The sequence below is a fragment of the Kogia breviceps genome, chromosome 3, assembly GCF_026419965.1.
Source record: "Kogia breviceps isolate mKogBre1 chromosome 3, mKogBre1 haplotype 1, whole genome shotgun sequence".
Lineage (NCBI taxonomy): Eukaryota > Metazoa > Chordata > Mammalia > Artiodactyla > Physeteridae > Kogia > Kogia breviceps.
Window position 1 is genome coordinate 155,729,253 of NC_081312.1, and position 15,548 is coordinate 155,744,800.

The 15,548-nt window shown below is 46.2% G+C and overlaps 1 protein-coding gene across 8 annotated transcripts in view; it reads left to right on the forward strand.

Moving 5' to 3' along the window:
- MTHFS (methenyltetrahydrofolate synthetase) overlaps positions 1 to 15,548 on the forward strand; it is a 344,713-nt gene that overhangs the window by 250,863 nt on the left and 78,302 nt on the right. Inside the window, exons 5-6 of one of the 8 annotated variants that reach the window (XR_010839854.1) lie at positions 7,232 to 7,307; positions 8,541 to 8,668. The exons of 6 other annotated variants lie outside the window; for them this stretch is intronic. The gene's annotated coding sequence lies outside the window, so the exon portion shown is untranslated. The remainder of the gene's footprint in view (positions 1 to 7,231; positions 7,308 to 8,540; positions 8,669 to 15,548) is intronic. One more of the 8 variants, XR_010839853.1, reaches the window with a different exon arrangement.

Below are 15,548 nucleotides of genomic sequence, written 5' to 3' on the forward strand. Positions count from 1 at the left end.
TTAAGGCTCACTGAAAGACAACGGTTTTCTAAGCAGTCGTTTCTCAGCAGGCAGTCTCCTATGAACACCGCTTCAGACGAGTTCCCCTTGAGCCGGAGAGGATCATCAGCCGAACATCTGGTCCTAGTAGCCCCCAACAGCTGCACCCACTTTCAGTTCAAGCATCGTCCATATGGGTGTCATCCACCTCCAAATTGACCCTCAGGGTCTGGATGTGAGAGGAGACTGCTTAGTGGTGGGGAAGGAGTTCACAGGGGATAGATTGAGAGGAAACTCCCATCTGTTTGTGGACCATAGGCTTCTGCGGACCCAGCTGCGTGTGACTGGCCCTGAGAACAGTGCAGGCAGACCAGCTTAAGTCCTGAGGTTCACCGTGGGTGTCCACAAGCCCAGCAAACATTGTATGTGATCACCACTGCAGCAAAGTGAGCCCAAGGACAGGGGAACCCAAAAGGGGAACCCAGACGGCAGATGATGGGAATTGCGAGTGTTATTATGGGTGTTGTCTTAGGCAAAAAAAAAAAAAAAAAGACAACAGTAAATGTATAGTCTCTCTTATACTTGAAATGTAAAACTCTGCCACCTGATTTTCTTACTATTTTTTTTTATTGTGGTAAAATACATATAACATAAAATTTACCATTTTAACCATTTTAAAGTGTACAGTTCCATAGCTTTAATTACATTTGCAATGTGTACAGTCATCATCACTACTTCCAGAACTTTTTCATCACCCCAAACAGAAACTCTGAACCCCTTAAGCAGTAACTCCCTATTCCCTGGAAACCCTTAATTTACTTTTGTCTGTATGGGCTTGCCTACTGGGGACATTTCATACGAATTGAATCATATAATTAGGGGTCTCTTCTGATTTTTGAGAAGCTCACCTTTATAAAATTTCCCTATTTAGTTCTCACTTGAGAGTGAAGACCCATGGGGTTGGGGTAAGCTGGATGAGAAGCAGTTATGGGTGTCTTAGGTTGGGTTCTTCCAGAACCCTAATCCTAACCCTAACCCTACCTGAGACAAGGATGGGGTGCAGTTAGCTTATTTGGGAGGTGATCTCAGAAATGGTGGTAGGAGGTTAGAGAAGTGAGACAGGGAAGGGAAGTGTGGCCCTGAGCAGGTCACCACCATGGGCATCTTGGGCTCAGTCCTACTAGGGACCTCTGGGGGGTGGCAAAGGATACATCTCAGAATTGTCTCCCAAGGGGTGAGGGAGGTGGGCTATTCATCCACCAACTCCCACCAACAGTCGCTAAGGGCTACCCTGGGGCTGTGGTGACCCCATATTTCAGACCATCCCTGGAAAAAGGAAGCCAAATTTACTCTCTCCAACAGCCCACCCAGGAGGAGCCCTGCAGGTTACATCTTCTGTGAGGTCCTCTCACTGCCTTGGTTCAGCCAATAGACGGCACTCAGCTACACTCTACCCACCGTGTTCCTTCTCCTGGGCTGTTGGATCTCGAGCACAACGATGGGAGGTAGATTCCAGTGGCCCATTCCTGAAGGTTGAGTTGTTCCCGATATGGTTTTCATCCTGCCTCAAAGTCTGCTTGTCCAGCCTTCCATTTAATTCTGTGAGTTCCTTAATATCTTCTTTATAGGTGTGTTAAGTATGCTGCAGGTAGTTTCTACTGTTTTTGACCAGGAACACTGTCTGATATGGTAGGCAAAGGTAGGTGTCTCCAATAGCATTCAATAACTTCAAGCATGATAACCAACAGTTCAAATTCCTAGATTCTAACAGCAAGGAATACAATGAAACTCAGGGATGTTTTGTGAAAGTTCCAAAATAATCTCTTAATTCTTGTAATTTTAGAACTAAAATAACTGAAGATCAAACTCAGAGTTGGATCCCATGGATTTTTTAATGACAAGGTCAGTTGAATTTACAGCCTCACCAGGGATCATGTGTAAGGTGAAGCATTAATCAGAAAAGAATGAGGTCCTGGGCTTCCCTGTGGCGCAGTGGTTAAGAATTCGCCTGCCAATGCAGGGGACACGGGTTCGAGCCCTGGTCCGGGAAGATCCCACATGCCACGGAGCAACTAAGCCTGTGCGCTAGACCTACTGAGCCTGCACTCTAGAGCCTGCAAGCCACAACTACTGAGCCCGTGCGCCTAAAGCCCATGCTCTGCAACAAGAGAAGCCACCGCAATGAGAAGCCCACGCACCGCAACAAAGAGTAGCCCCTGCTCACCACAACTAGAGAAAGCCCGCGCATGGCAACAAAGACCCAATGCCCCCCAAAACAAATAAATAAAATTAAATTTAAAAAGTTTAAAAATAAAAAAAGAGAGAAAAGAACGAGGTCCTGACAACTGCAGCAGGGATAGCCGGGTGAGTTTAGAAGATGCAAAGCACTCAGAATGTCCAAATCCCCCTGAAATAGCACTCAGCTGTAGTACTGTCGTGATGGCAGCCAACACAATATACGGCTCTGAGAATATACTCAGAATAATCATAATGTTAATTATGCTGGATATTTTGTCTCATACCCCTGATATAGCCAAGGACTGAGCATGTGACCTATGTTGAGGCTATTTGTTCTCTGTTCTGGAACTTTGTTTCTTGAATGGAGGGACACAAAAATAGTTAGGACTTTATGAATTCCAGACTGGTGGCCCCCAACAGTCAAGTGGTTTTTGTCCTATATGGTCAGTCTTCCAGACAATTCTATGAGTATGCAGGCATCCTTCCAATAAATTCCCTATTTTGTTTATACGATCTAGAATTGGTTTCTGTTGCTTGTGACCAAAGAGCCTAACTTTAAACCTCCTTTACACTCTATCCTTCCAGCACTGTCTTTACATTGCTGCAGGTCAGTTTACAGGGCCTCTCCATGATCTGGGCTTGCTTATCGTGAAAGATTCCCTAGGCCAGACCTCTCAATATTATTTTTTGATCTTTTCCTATCAATCAAGAACAGTGTCTTTAATTTTTTTTATCCACTTGGCAAATACCCACTGAGCTCTTACTGTGTGCCAGACACTGCAAGGTGCTTTGGGGAGCAGTCATCAAATGCTGAACTATCCCTTATATGCCCCACAACTGTAGGAAAGGTGACCCCTGTGCAGAACTAGTGATGGGTTGATCATGATCATGTCATAGGGGATGCAGATAAATGTGTGCAGGTGAGAGGAGAGCTATTACTTCCGGTTGTAAAGGGTCAGGAAAAAGTCCCTAAAGGAGTTGGCATATGTAGTGGATCTTGAAGCAGTCAGGGTGACAGCAGTGATGGCAGTGAGGCAGGTGTGCTTGACGGAGGGAAGAGTGAGAGACCCGACACACTCTTCCCTCCAAGTGTGAGCGAGGGGGAAGATGCAATGCTGGGACGTATTCTAGTGTGGGGTATGCAAAGGAAAATAGCAGGAAACAATGTTACACAGGTCGCGGGGGCCTTGAGAATCAGATTAGGAACTTGGACTTTATTTTGTAACTTTAAAGGGGGAACCAGTGCAATTTTCTGAGCAACAGAGTGGCATAATTAGTTATATGAGTCTCATTAGGTGTAAATTGAGTGAATCACTGATCCGTAGACCAATCTGGCGCTTTTTCCGGAACCAAAGCTCTCTTCCAGGAACGTTGAAGTTAACGATGGATGGAATTTCTGGGCACTAGGCATGAGATACTTTATGCAAATGCACAGTGCCTGACCCATAGTAGGTACTTGGCGGCAATTCATTTCCAAACATTTCTTTCTAATTATCTTGGGGAAGCTTTTAAAAACAAACGACCACCTTCTTTGCTAACAGTCACCTTCTTAACCCAGTATGATTTGGGTGTCCTTATGAAAAGGGGAAACTTGGACAGACACACACAGGGGACAGTGCCAAGTGACAATGGAAGTAGAGGTTGGGGCAACGCAGCTGCAAGACGTAGAAAGCCTGGGATTGCCAGTGACCCCAGCAGCTATAAGGGACAGGCCTGGAACAGATTCTCCCCTACAAATATGGAAGAGTAAGACACTGCTGACCCCTTGATTTTGGATTTCTAGACTCCAGAATTGCAAGATAATAAACGTCTATTGTTTTAAGCCACCCAGTTTGTGGTACTTTGTTATAACAGTCCTGGGAAACTAATATGCTAGTCTCTCCTCCTTCCTTCCAGCACTGGAGCCCTTCCTCCCGTTCAAGTCTCTCCTGAGTGCTGGGTTCGAGCCCTCCCAGCTTCTCGGAGATCTCACTCCTTGAAGTAGCTCTCTGACGCTCGGTATTTTCTTTTTTTAAAATAATTTTTATTGGAGTATTGTTGCTTTACAACGTTGTGTTAGTTTCTGCTGTACAGTAAAGTGAATCAGCTATGTGTATACATATATCCCCTCTTTTTTGGATTTCCTTCCTATTTAGGTCACCACAGAGCATTGAGTAGAGTTCCCTGTGCTATACAGCAGGTTCTCATTAGTTATCTATTTTATACATAGTAGTGTATATATGTCAGTACCAATCTCCCAGTTCATCCCACCCCGCCGCCCTTACCCCCTTGGTAACTGTATGTTTGTTCTCTATGTCTGTGTGTCTATTTATGCTTTGCAGATAAGTTCATCTCTACCATTTTTCTAGATTCCACATATAAACGATATTATATGTTATTTGTTTTCCTCTTTCTGACTTCACTCTGTATGACAGTCTCTAGGTCCATCCAAGTCTCCGCAAATTGCACAATTTCATTATTTTTTATGGCTAACATTTTATTGTATATATGTACCACATCTTCTTTATCCATTCTTCTGTTGATGGATGTTTAGGTTGCTTCCATGTCCTGGCTATTGTAAATAGTGCTGCAATGAACATTGGGGTGCATGTATCTTTTTGAATTATGGTTTTCTCTGGGTATATGCCCAGGAGTGGGATTGCTGTGACCCTCTGTATTTTCAACTTTCCCTCTCTCCTGACTCTTCCTCTACATCAAATTGTTTCACCCTCTCTCATCTGGAAAGTCTCCCTTAGCCTTCTTCCCTTTATCCATGGCCTTCTTTTACACTTTATTCCAGAATGATACTTCTAAAAAGAGAAGTTGACACCTGTGTCCTTCTCCTCACCCCATCCATTTTTTGAACCACTTGAATTCAGTGTTTGTGTCCATCTCCAAAATCCTTCTCGTGAAAGTCCTTAATGGTGTCTGGTTGCCAGGCCCCACTGCTGCCTTTCTAGACCTCACTGGACATTGGATACTGTTGATCAATCTCCTAGAAATGCTTTTCTATTTTGCCTTATATGAACCCTTTTGGTTTTCTTCTTACCTCTCAGGGTACTTTTTTTTTTTTTTTTTTTTTTTGGACGTTTGCAAGTTTCCCTTCTCCTACTCAACATCAATACATTTTGTGATCTCTCTAAAAGTCCTCCAAAGTCTAGGCAGGACTGCTCACAGATTTGGATTCTGGGGCTCCAAATCAGAGAAGGTAGTCTTAATCAAGATGGCCAGCAGATGGAAAAGACCAGTGAAGTAAGCCTAAGTCTTCTAGGTCCTTAGAAGACAGTCTGAAGGACAGTAGGGCAGATGAGGAGAGACAGGACTGGTAGGTAGGTGAGACGGTACAACCCCAAGGTCATGAGCCAGTGATTCCTTTGTCTCTCTAGCCACAGTGCTGGTCACTAAGTAATTGTTGAATCAATGCATATTGCTTGTTACACAAAGTCAATAGGCAAGTGAGGCAGGTACTCAGTGATGACCAAAGATGAGGCAGAAAAGGCCACAGCTCTCCTTTCGTGGCCATCAACACCATAGTGTAAGGGTAGACTTAGGTGGCTTAAATAGATGTTACAAGCGGATATTGCTGCGATTCTGTCCTTAACTCTCCCCTCACCAGCACACAGACACAGACACGCACAGACACACGCACGCACACACACACACACACACGGACCAATCTGCACTCTTGTGGCTTTACCCATCACCTACGACCGGCTGTCCCCGACTGTGGCCCTCAATGTCAACATCCGGTTGACATTTCCTCACTGGAAAAGGCATTCCACAGACAAATAAGCTTGGGCAACATGAAATAAGGAAGATGTCTTTGTTGCAGGATATCTTGGAAACTTAATATGCTACAGTGCCTTGAGGGTCTCCAAGATGAGGGGTGTAGTCTAGTATACAGAATACAGTATTCCCAAACTCATTTACTCAGTCTCCCTTTGTAAGGCACAGGCAATAATATTTTGTGAAAAACTTTAATTCCAGCCCAGCCATCTTCTCCTGTGATTTTCTCCATACATCTAACTGTGTAGATTTCTCCCGTATAATGTTTTGCAGGACCCTCAAAGTAGACATGTTGGAAACCAGCCTCCTTGTTCTTTGGTGCTTTCCTTCAGCCATTCCCACGGAACCTGCCTCCTCCCAGTTACCAGAGACCTGGAACTAGCATCCTTTACTTCTACTTTCCTCTCCTGTCTGTGTCTATTTTAATCACTGGCTTCACTAATTTAATCTGATTAATAGGTTTCGATTCTTTCTCCTTTGCCTCTCACCTGGTGGCTTCCTAAGTGGTGTTCCTGCCTCCAGACTTACCCTTCTCAAATCTATTTTCCAGACCTGTGTCTCAATGATCTTTCTATAACACAGAGCAAGTCCCCAGTTACACCCAAGATGTCTCCGCGACTCTTTGCTGCTTCTGGGCTGACGTATCTGCTCATGCCCCTTAGCGCGGTCCCCCTGCCGTGTCCCATCACAGGCAAGCCTCTCCAGCCTCTCCCCTCCTCATGCATACTTCAGCTGTTCTGAACTACATATAATTCCCTCCTGCAGGAGGCCTCAGTGTTCATCATTCATCCCTTGACTATTCCTTCATCCATGTGATCCTTTCCTGTCTCTCAACATGCAGCTCAGGGGGCTGGGAAGTCTTTGTGGTTGGCATTCCAACCCCGGTCAGGTCTAGTGCCACTTCACCGTGCTCGTCCCTGTTGCTAACTCTATGCAGTAATGACTGCGTAACATTACTCATTTCTGTCTCCAGATAGACTTTGAACCCCTGGAGATCAGCGACCTTGTCCTAAGTTACCTGTGTGGTCTGCATGCTGGCACTTAGGAGGAACTCAGCCAATGATACTTGTAACTGCTCTGCAACTCCATGGGGTTACCAAGCCGAGGACTTCCAAGCAAACAGATTAGCCATTGGTCTTTCAGATGCCTGGCTCTCACCTTCTGAAATCTGGTCTTTTGCATTGTATTGATACATAGGGAAATGGATGGTGATTTTACTGAGCTAAGAGGATGTGGATATTTCCCACAGGTAGACCCAGTTGAAAGTTGTTAACAGCCGGAGGAACCTCTGTTTGTCTACTCAGACCAGACCTGGGCTCCCACTCGTGAGTATTGCCAACAAATGTGTCACTTCCCATTTCCTTAAAAAGCTCCCCAACTCGGGTACAGTTTATAGTCTTGCTTCACTTCTGCTGGAGGAGGTCACTACGGCAGATTCAAGCTGGGGAAATTGCTAACTTGTGATAAGGTGAAGAAAATCGTTCTGATGTATTTAAACTCAGGAACTGCATCTTCAGGAATCTGAATTGTGATGTATGCCTCTCAATTCAATTCAACAAGCTTTTAGTAAGCACCCATTCTTCACCATATGCTCAGTCCAACCCCCGGTGGGAGATGGGTGACCAGAAAGGGGTGAGATGTGGTGTTCGCCCTCTGTAGCCTGCTATCTAATAGGGAGGCCTACAGGGTGAACTACTACAGACAATGGAGACCAGGGGAGTGCAGAGAGAGGAAAGTTCTACAAATGGAAACAACCCATCTGAAGGTTCTGCATGGTACAAGGTACTGTGTAGGGGAGTTAGGGATAAAGGGACTCTTTTAAACCTGTTAACAACCAGGATTCTTGGCCTTCCCCAATCAGTAGAAATTGACTAGAGGCCAGACAAGAAATTCAAGCAAGGCTTTACTGGCACCCCTGCTGCAGCACGGGGGAGTGAGAGCAAACAACAGGGTCCCTTGCTTGCTTGCTCCCTGAGGAGGGGCAAGCTTGTTTTTTATATGGGATGAGGGTAGGGGTGTGTCCAGGGGTCGGGCCAGGGAGTGGCTCAGGTGTTATGCGACCCCTTAGGTGGTGGTGTGTGTAGGGGACATGCACAGAACCCTGCTTTTGCTCCCGACACCCAGTTTTTGCTCCGGGCTCTTCAGAAGTGGCAGTAGGGTTGGGGTTTTTTTGGTGTCTTTGTATCTTTTGTCCAGAATTTGCCCCAGTTGCACATGCACGCAGTTACTTTTAGTCCTGTACAATTTCTTTGTATTTTGTTGCTCCCTGGAGAGGTGTGTCCATGTGCAAGCACTGCAGCACTGCTGCAAAAGGTCCCAGATCCCAACAAAGGGTCCCAGGTCCCAGCGTATCTCAAACTCATCTCAAGGGCACAGCTAGTGGCAAGACAGCAGGCCAGAGAAAGTGAGCATTTTAACATTTTATCCATCTCAGGGGTGTGGTCCCCCTTAGAATCTCAGGGTGTAATGCAGAGCTCAAGATTGGATTCAGGGGTAGTAATTATATGAAGCTTATGTGCCGCCCCCCAGCCCGCTATCTCGAGCTTCTCTTCCTACAGCTCCCATTCAGATGGCCCATAAAATACCATCCTTTTCTGCTGATGTATCATGTCTGCAGTGCTTGGAATATGGTTCTCTCGAAGATACAGAGCCAGCCGCTGGCAGCAGCAAACGGCCCCTCCCCATGGTACTGTGAAATGTGGTTACATATTTGTTGAGACAATATATTACCCATTGTCTTTAACTGCACCCAGAGACATGCAAACCCATCCCCAACAGGCTTATTTTTCTGTTAAACAAGACAGCAGTGAAACATGGTGTAAAGCAGAAGAGGATCTCCCTTCTTTGTCTAAATGGCTCCAGAAAGTGATTGTTGGGGAGCTTTTCCTGAACCCCCAAGGAAGAGATGGACTTGACCTTCAGAGGCCTTAGCATGAAGATCCATGTTGACACCTTAGTCTCATACATAATTCACATTAAAACACCACAGAGGGGCTTCCCTGGTGGCGCAGTGGTTGAGAGTCCGCCTGCTGATGCAGGGGGCGCGGGTTCGAGCCCCAGTCCGGGAAGATCCCACATGCCGTGGAGCGGCTGGGCCCGTGAGCCATGGCAGCTGAGCCTGCGCGTCCGGAGCCTGTGCTCCGCAACGGGAGAGGCCACAGCAGTGAGAGGTCCGCGTACCGCAAAAATAAAAACACAAAATAAAAACACCACAGAACCATAAAAGCTGTGAGAGAAAGTCCCCCCAAATTCTGATTTTTCCTGTTATGATAATTCAAAGTTCCATTTTGGAAATATCCATATTCTTTAAAAAATTGTTTTCTCCATTTGTTTTACGTCTGTGCCTTACCCACCTGCTTAGTAGCCCTCGTGGGAAATCCAGTCCTGTGGGTGTGCTGACATCGTGCCTATAGCAGAGGGATCGCTTAACTCTCCTCTCAGGAAGGACCCACCTCTGTGTCTGCTGGAGCAGACAGTGAGCCCATCCACTTCTGGAACTGTGTTTCTTCAGAATGGGTGCTGGGGACAGGGCCTGGCTCATGGTAGGGGTTGGGGGAGACTGTTGAACGGGTGTCTTTTGCTTTATAGTCTTAACAGCCTAGGCAAGTGGATACCTCAGCCCTCAAGGCTAATGGAAAGGGAAGATGAGTTCGGATTCTGCAGGACTGGAGCCTGAGGGCATTGTCTGGGCTGTAAGCGGCCCTTGGAGAGAAATCAAGGTTTATTAGATAATGATTTGGGGTTGACTTTGACCTATCCCTGGCTGGCATGGCCATCCCTGTGTGTGTGTGTGTGTGTGTGTGTGTGTGTGTGTGTGTGTGTGTGTGTGTGTGTGTGGTAGGGGTGCTCCGATGGGTGGGGCGTAAGGACAGAAGGTGCTGTGTGATCATGGACATCTTGTTTCCGGGTGAATGGACCATTCAGAGCAGCACCCAGCAGCTGGAAGTTCTGGCGTCAGGGCTCAGCATCCTGGTCCCCACCCAGCCTAACAGTTATCAGATGGGGATGCCTGGCAAGGGAATGGAGGTGTCATTTGTGTTGGACTCAGAAAAGAAGGTGAGGGTCAGGGAAAGATTCTGACCTGGTGGACATAGGATGTCCGGGGCTCTCCTCAGGTGCTAAATCTTTGGCCACAAGAGTAAGTCTATGTCCTCCTCTCAGGTGGAGCTGTGGTTCCTGATCCTAACGTACCCTAGCCTCTAGGGGCATCTCAAGACTCCACATGAGTAGCCCCTGGAGAGTAAAACTGATGGGTCAAAGGCAAGGTCATGTGATTAGAGCACACTCTTAGGGACAGAGTGTTCACAGAGAAGATTTGTTGTTGTTGTTGTTGTTTTTGCGGTACGCGGGCCTCTCACTGTTGTGGCCTCTCCCGTTGCGGAGCACAGTCTCCAGACGTGCAGGCTCAGTGGCCATGGCTCACGGCCCAGCTGCTCTGCAGCATGTGGGATCTTCCCGGACCGGGGCACGAACCCGCGTCCCCTGCATCATCAGGCGGACTCTCAACCACTGCGCCACCAGGGAAGCCCCACAGAGAAGATTTTTAAATTCTATTTCTTTTTAGATTGTTTCACTCTCATTTGCCAATGCCCAGTGTTCTTGCTCTCTCATTTGCTATCAGAGACAAAAAGGGGGCAAATGTCATATCCCATGCCCTAGTAGAGATGTCTGCAATAGGAGGTCAGGGTCTCCAACAGACCAGGGAAGACAGATGCTGATAAAAGCTACAACTCTGGTGACAGAGTCTTGCCCCGCCCGTGTAGAAAGTCTGAAGCCCAAGGAATTTTAAAGGCAGCTATTTTCAATGGTGGCCTGTAAATGCACATCTTAAATAGCAGATCTTGCATATGACCCAACACTGAATCTATTAAAATGGCAACTGCAGGCTTATTGCTAAAACCTTTACTGATGCTGCTTTGGCTTTAGAAAAAAAGAAAAAGAAAAAAAGCCTTGTGTGGTAGCCACAGTGCAGAATTACAGTCCCATATCAGTAACATCTGCTGATTCTGCCTTCTGAGCAAAGTAATCTACCCCCACCCTCATCCCCCGGAGGCTACAGTGGAGAAAAGGAAGCATGCAAGTTGGGAGGCCATGTGACCTCAAATGCCATAGAATGCACTTCACCCCTGCTAGCAAGCATGGAGAAAGCCTCCAAGGGGACCCATTGCTCTGCCATTTTGTAGCCTTACTGCACTGCTTCTAATGACTGAATTTCCCAGCGGGTCTGTATGAGTCATAGCTCCCGAGTTGAGGTGCCCACCAACTCTGCGACACTCCTGGCTGTGGGAACAGCTGTCAGAGACACTGTCCAACTGGGTGTCTGGAAGATGATTTATAATATGTACTTGAGCAGCCTGGTGATATTTTATGAATCATAATGTCAGGTAATCTAACGGTAATGTATTTGCAATAGGGCTCAAAATTTTCAATTTTTAAATAAACATTTTAGGGGTTGACTTTGGGTTGCTTTTTTAAAAAATAGCATTATTCTCTAGGGAACTACTTCTGTTTTATTTCTTTTTTAACCAAAATTGCAATTGTAATCTATGCACCTAAGGAATTCCAAGCAGATCTCATTCCACAGAGACAGGGACTATTATTCTTGTTTTGGACCTGGGGGGAAAAAAATGAATATTTCAAATGGCATATATGTAGGTAATCAATGAGTAAGATTTTTGATTGTTTTTCACATTTTTAAGATGTCTCCTGCATGTTTTGAATTGCAAAGTCTTTTCGCAAATGCTGTCGCCTTTAACTTCATCGTCAAAACATTTCCATGCAATAGATATTATCTTTATTTTATGGATGAGGAAATCAGCTAGGAAGTTTCAGAAAGAGGCAGCTTTCCTTTTTTCTCTTTCCTAGCAGCATACTCTTTCATGTATTTCTTCATCCATTCCTTTGACTGGCCATCATCTCTGAGTGTCTGTCTTCTATGCTCCCAGCCTTGAGTTAAACATCGGGAATGGAATCCAGAAGCAAAAATATAGTGTTTGCCTTTGAGGACTTCCTCATCTGATGGAGAAGTCAGATGGCCAATCAAGAATGTCAGTTTAATATGCCAAGATAATTGAGAATAATTTTTTAATTTAAAACTATTATTCAGTACACATTCGTTGAGCACTTATACAAGTGTAATTCCATAAGAGACACTAGAGAGATAAATGTGAATAAGACATGGACCCCTCTGTTAAGTATCCCAGTCTAGACCGTGAGGGGTGTAGAGGGGCAATACATCTTCTACTGCAAACTCATGTGTGCAAGAACTATACCTCTGTGTCCATGAGTCAACTTAGTTCTGTTTTGGCTCATGTTGTGGGAGAGCCGAGGAAACTTAACCTCAGGCAAGGTTATTTAACAATGAGAGAGTCTTCTAGATAGGCCAGGGGCAGAGGAATGGCCAAAAAGGAGGAAGTGTGGAAAGTCTCAGAAGAATGGGAGCCACGGGTCCAGAGAATTGCAGATGTCTCTGCAGCAGTATATGCAGAGGCAGAGCTGGAGTAGGGATGGGAGCAGATGGGGAGGAAGCAACCGACAGTGTCAGAGACACAGAGAATCCAAGAAGAGGGGGCCAGAAAATGTCCTCAGATTTGTTAGTAACAGACCACTGGTGGCTTTAGGTCTGTAACAATGTCTGCCCAGAAACCTTCATCACAGCTTCTCCACGGCCCCCATTATACCTGTGAAGGTACATCGAAAATAGAGATTCACTCCCCCTACACCTAGGGCTGACAGACATACCTGTGTCTGAATCTGGGTGGAACTCTACTAATCGCTGAGTCAGTGGAGCTGGGTCAAGGGAGCCCCACCAGGATTCCCGTGGAAGTCCTGGGCTATGCAGCATGATGCCAAGGCCACCTGAAGGCTCATGGAAAGATGCTACCCAGCTGCCTCCTGTATCCTTCTCTTGATTCAGTGACCAGGGATTGGGCCACCTAGCAAACTGCCCATGGCCCGCCTGGTATATGAAGTGTTCTGGCTCTTGTTTCCTCATGGGCTGCCCGCTACGTCTGCTTTATTGACAGCAAACTCCCAGAAAAGAAACCCTGTGGTAAGTAGGAAAGGAAGTGACACATCATATCCCAGGAAGTGCAATTCCTGAAAGAGTGGGAAACCTCTGAAAGCAGTCAGTGTAGGCTAGGAACAGGAATTTCAAAGTTCCCCCAGTCCATGATATTAGAGAAATGGCATCCAGGGTAGAAGTTTCACTAGAGTTCCAGTAGATAGACGTTGTCTGGAATCTGGGAACTACACTGGGATCTGCACATGTCCATTTATCTTCGACTGTAATCTAAGGAAGGCATTTGGCTATTTCACAAGGAGACAGAAAGTCAGATCAAGGGCAGTCTTCCCACCTTGTTTGCTTGCAACCATCTTCTTTGCTAACAGTCATATCTTGCCTGTCCCACTCCTTCAGCAAACAGGTACCTACTTCATCTCAGGGACGCTGTCTGTTCCTGGGATACAGAGATGAACAGGTTACAGTTCTGCCCTAGAGGATCCCGTGGCCTAGTGAGGGGGCTGACAAGGGGAGAGATGAACACACCAGGGCATGAGAGTGCCACATGGGTGGAAATGGGTTCTACCAAAAAAAACCCTTGCAAAATAAAAGATGGGGAACAGCATCTGACAGACACAGAGGAAGAAGACCCTTCTGACAATGATCTGCTATAAAATCCAGAAAAGAAATTGCACAAGAGTCTCTGGCAAATTCAACCCGAGGTAGAACTGCAGTGTCATCAGGGCTTTGAGGCAAGAGCCCCATCTGAGGCCCTAGCAAATGCCAGGGGATTAAGGGAGACTAAGCTGAACATTCTGGCCTCATGTTTCAGGCAGCACCCACTGCTCAGGCCCTCTCTTGACCCTGTTGAGCTATTTGTAATTCCCTAGAAAGGCCTTGCTTTCGTCTCATCTCTAGGATTGTCAATATGTACCCTCCCCCTCCACCACCACCACTGACACCTTCCTGGCCCATCTCTGAAATTACAGGTCAGATGTCACTAACTCTGGGTTACCATGGCTCCTGGGACTTCTTTCCATCTATTTCTAGTAGACCACGCAGTTTACCGCACATTGACAGTTTTGTTTTTTAAATTTGTCTATCTTCCTTGTTAGACTTTGTTCTTCATACTAGCAAAGGATACCTTTTATATTTGTTACAGCTGCTCTCTGTGGTCATACCAAACCCTTCACGTGCAGTAGCTCATGTATGGTCACACGGTCCTATGTCCACTCCTACCCTAGATTCAGAAGCTGAGACATAGAGAGAGCAAGCAGCTTTCCCTTTCACAGAGTTGCCAAGGGATGGAGCCAGATTTTAAACCCGTGTTCTATGGACTGCAAAGCCTGTTTTCTTTGCCATGAAGCTTCCCCCTTTCAGGAGGGTCTCAGACGTTACAAAGGGGACATGTTTTGGAGTCAGTGGGCACAGAGACCAGCCAGGCATGGAAACCTTGCAGGGCTGACATGGGTGTGGGGGACAGCTGGGCTGGAGATAGAGGTCTGTAGAGCTTATTTCTGGAACAAGAGTTTCCCTCTCATTCTTCTGGGTTGGGCAAGGAGAGAAAAACCCCATCCTACTTCCTAAGCTCCAGGAGTTGTGAGGCCAGGAGATTCTTAGTTCAGGGAACACATCTGGATCTGAATGCTGATTCTGGGGCTCAGGGGTCCTGCTAAGGTTGGTAACGTGGTCCCTAATATTGTTGGGGTCCTCTGAAGGAGTTCAGGAGCTCCCAGGCCTGGACTTGAGTAGCACAAGAGTTCAAGGTCTCAGGAAGCCTTTACATGACTTGAGTTAAAGTATTGTCTTTAAGTATTGCCCTTAAAGACATTGTTTCTTAATTTCTCCACATGGAGTCTTTGCCTGTCCCACTCCTTCAACAAATGGGTACCTACTTCATCTTAGTGACTCTGTTCCTGGAATAAAGAGATGAGCAGGATACAGTTCTGCCATGGAGGAGCCCACAGCCTAGTGAGGGGGATGACAAAGGAAAAGATGAACACACTAGGGCATGAAAGTGCCACACGGGTGGAAGCCCTGGGCTCTGTGGAATCCCCGAGGAATCCCCACACATGTGGAATCACGTGTCCCAGCTTGGATGCAGGCAGGGATGTGATAGTAGGAGATCAAGGACACTTCCTAAGGTAGTGAGTGAACTGAATCTTGGAAAAATATGATTTCATCCAGAAAAGAAGTCAGAGAATCAGAGACATGGAAGTGAGAGGGACCTAGTATCTCATCACAGCTAAAATTTGAGAAGTATTCTGGAGACTGGTTGGAAATGAGGCTCTACTTTGATTGAAGGGAATGTAGGATGCCTTGTTAAGGTCCCAGAAGTTCCCTGAATGCAGTCGGGTCCTTTTCTTTCCTCTGAGATCCTGCTGGACTTGAACCAGTGTCCACCCTCTCTAGCTTAGCCCAAATCCCCATCAATATAGCCCTGGCTCTAAAGAAAACCTGTCTTAACTTGCACAGATTCTTAATTTTTGCTGAATTGTGGACTCCTACAGCAGTCTCATGAGGCTATGGACTTTTTTTTTTTTTTTTTGAAATGTGAGAGTATTTT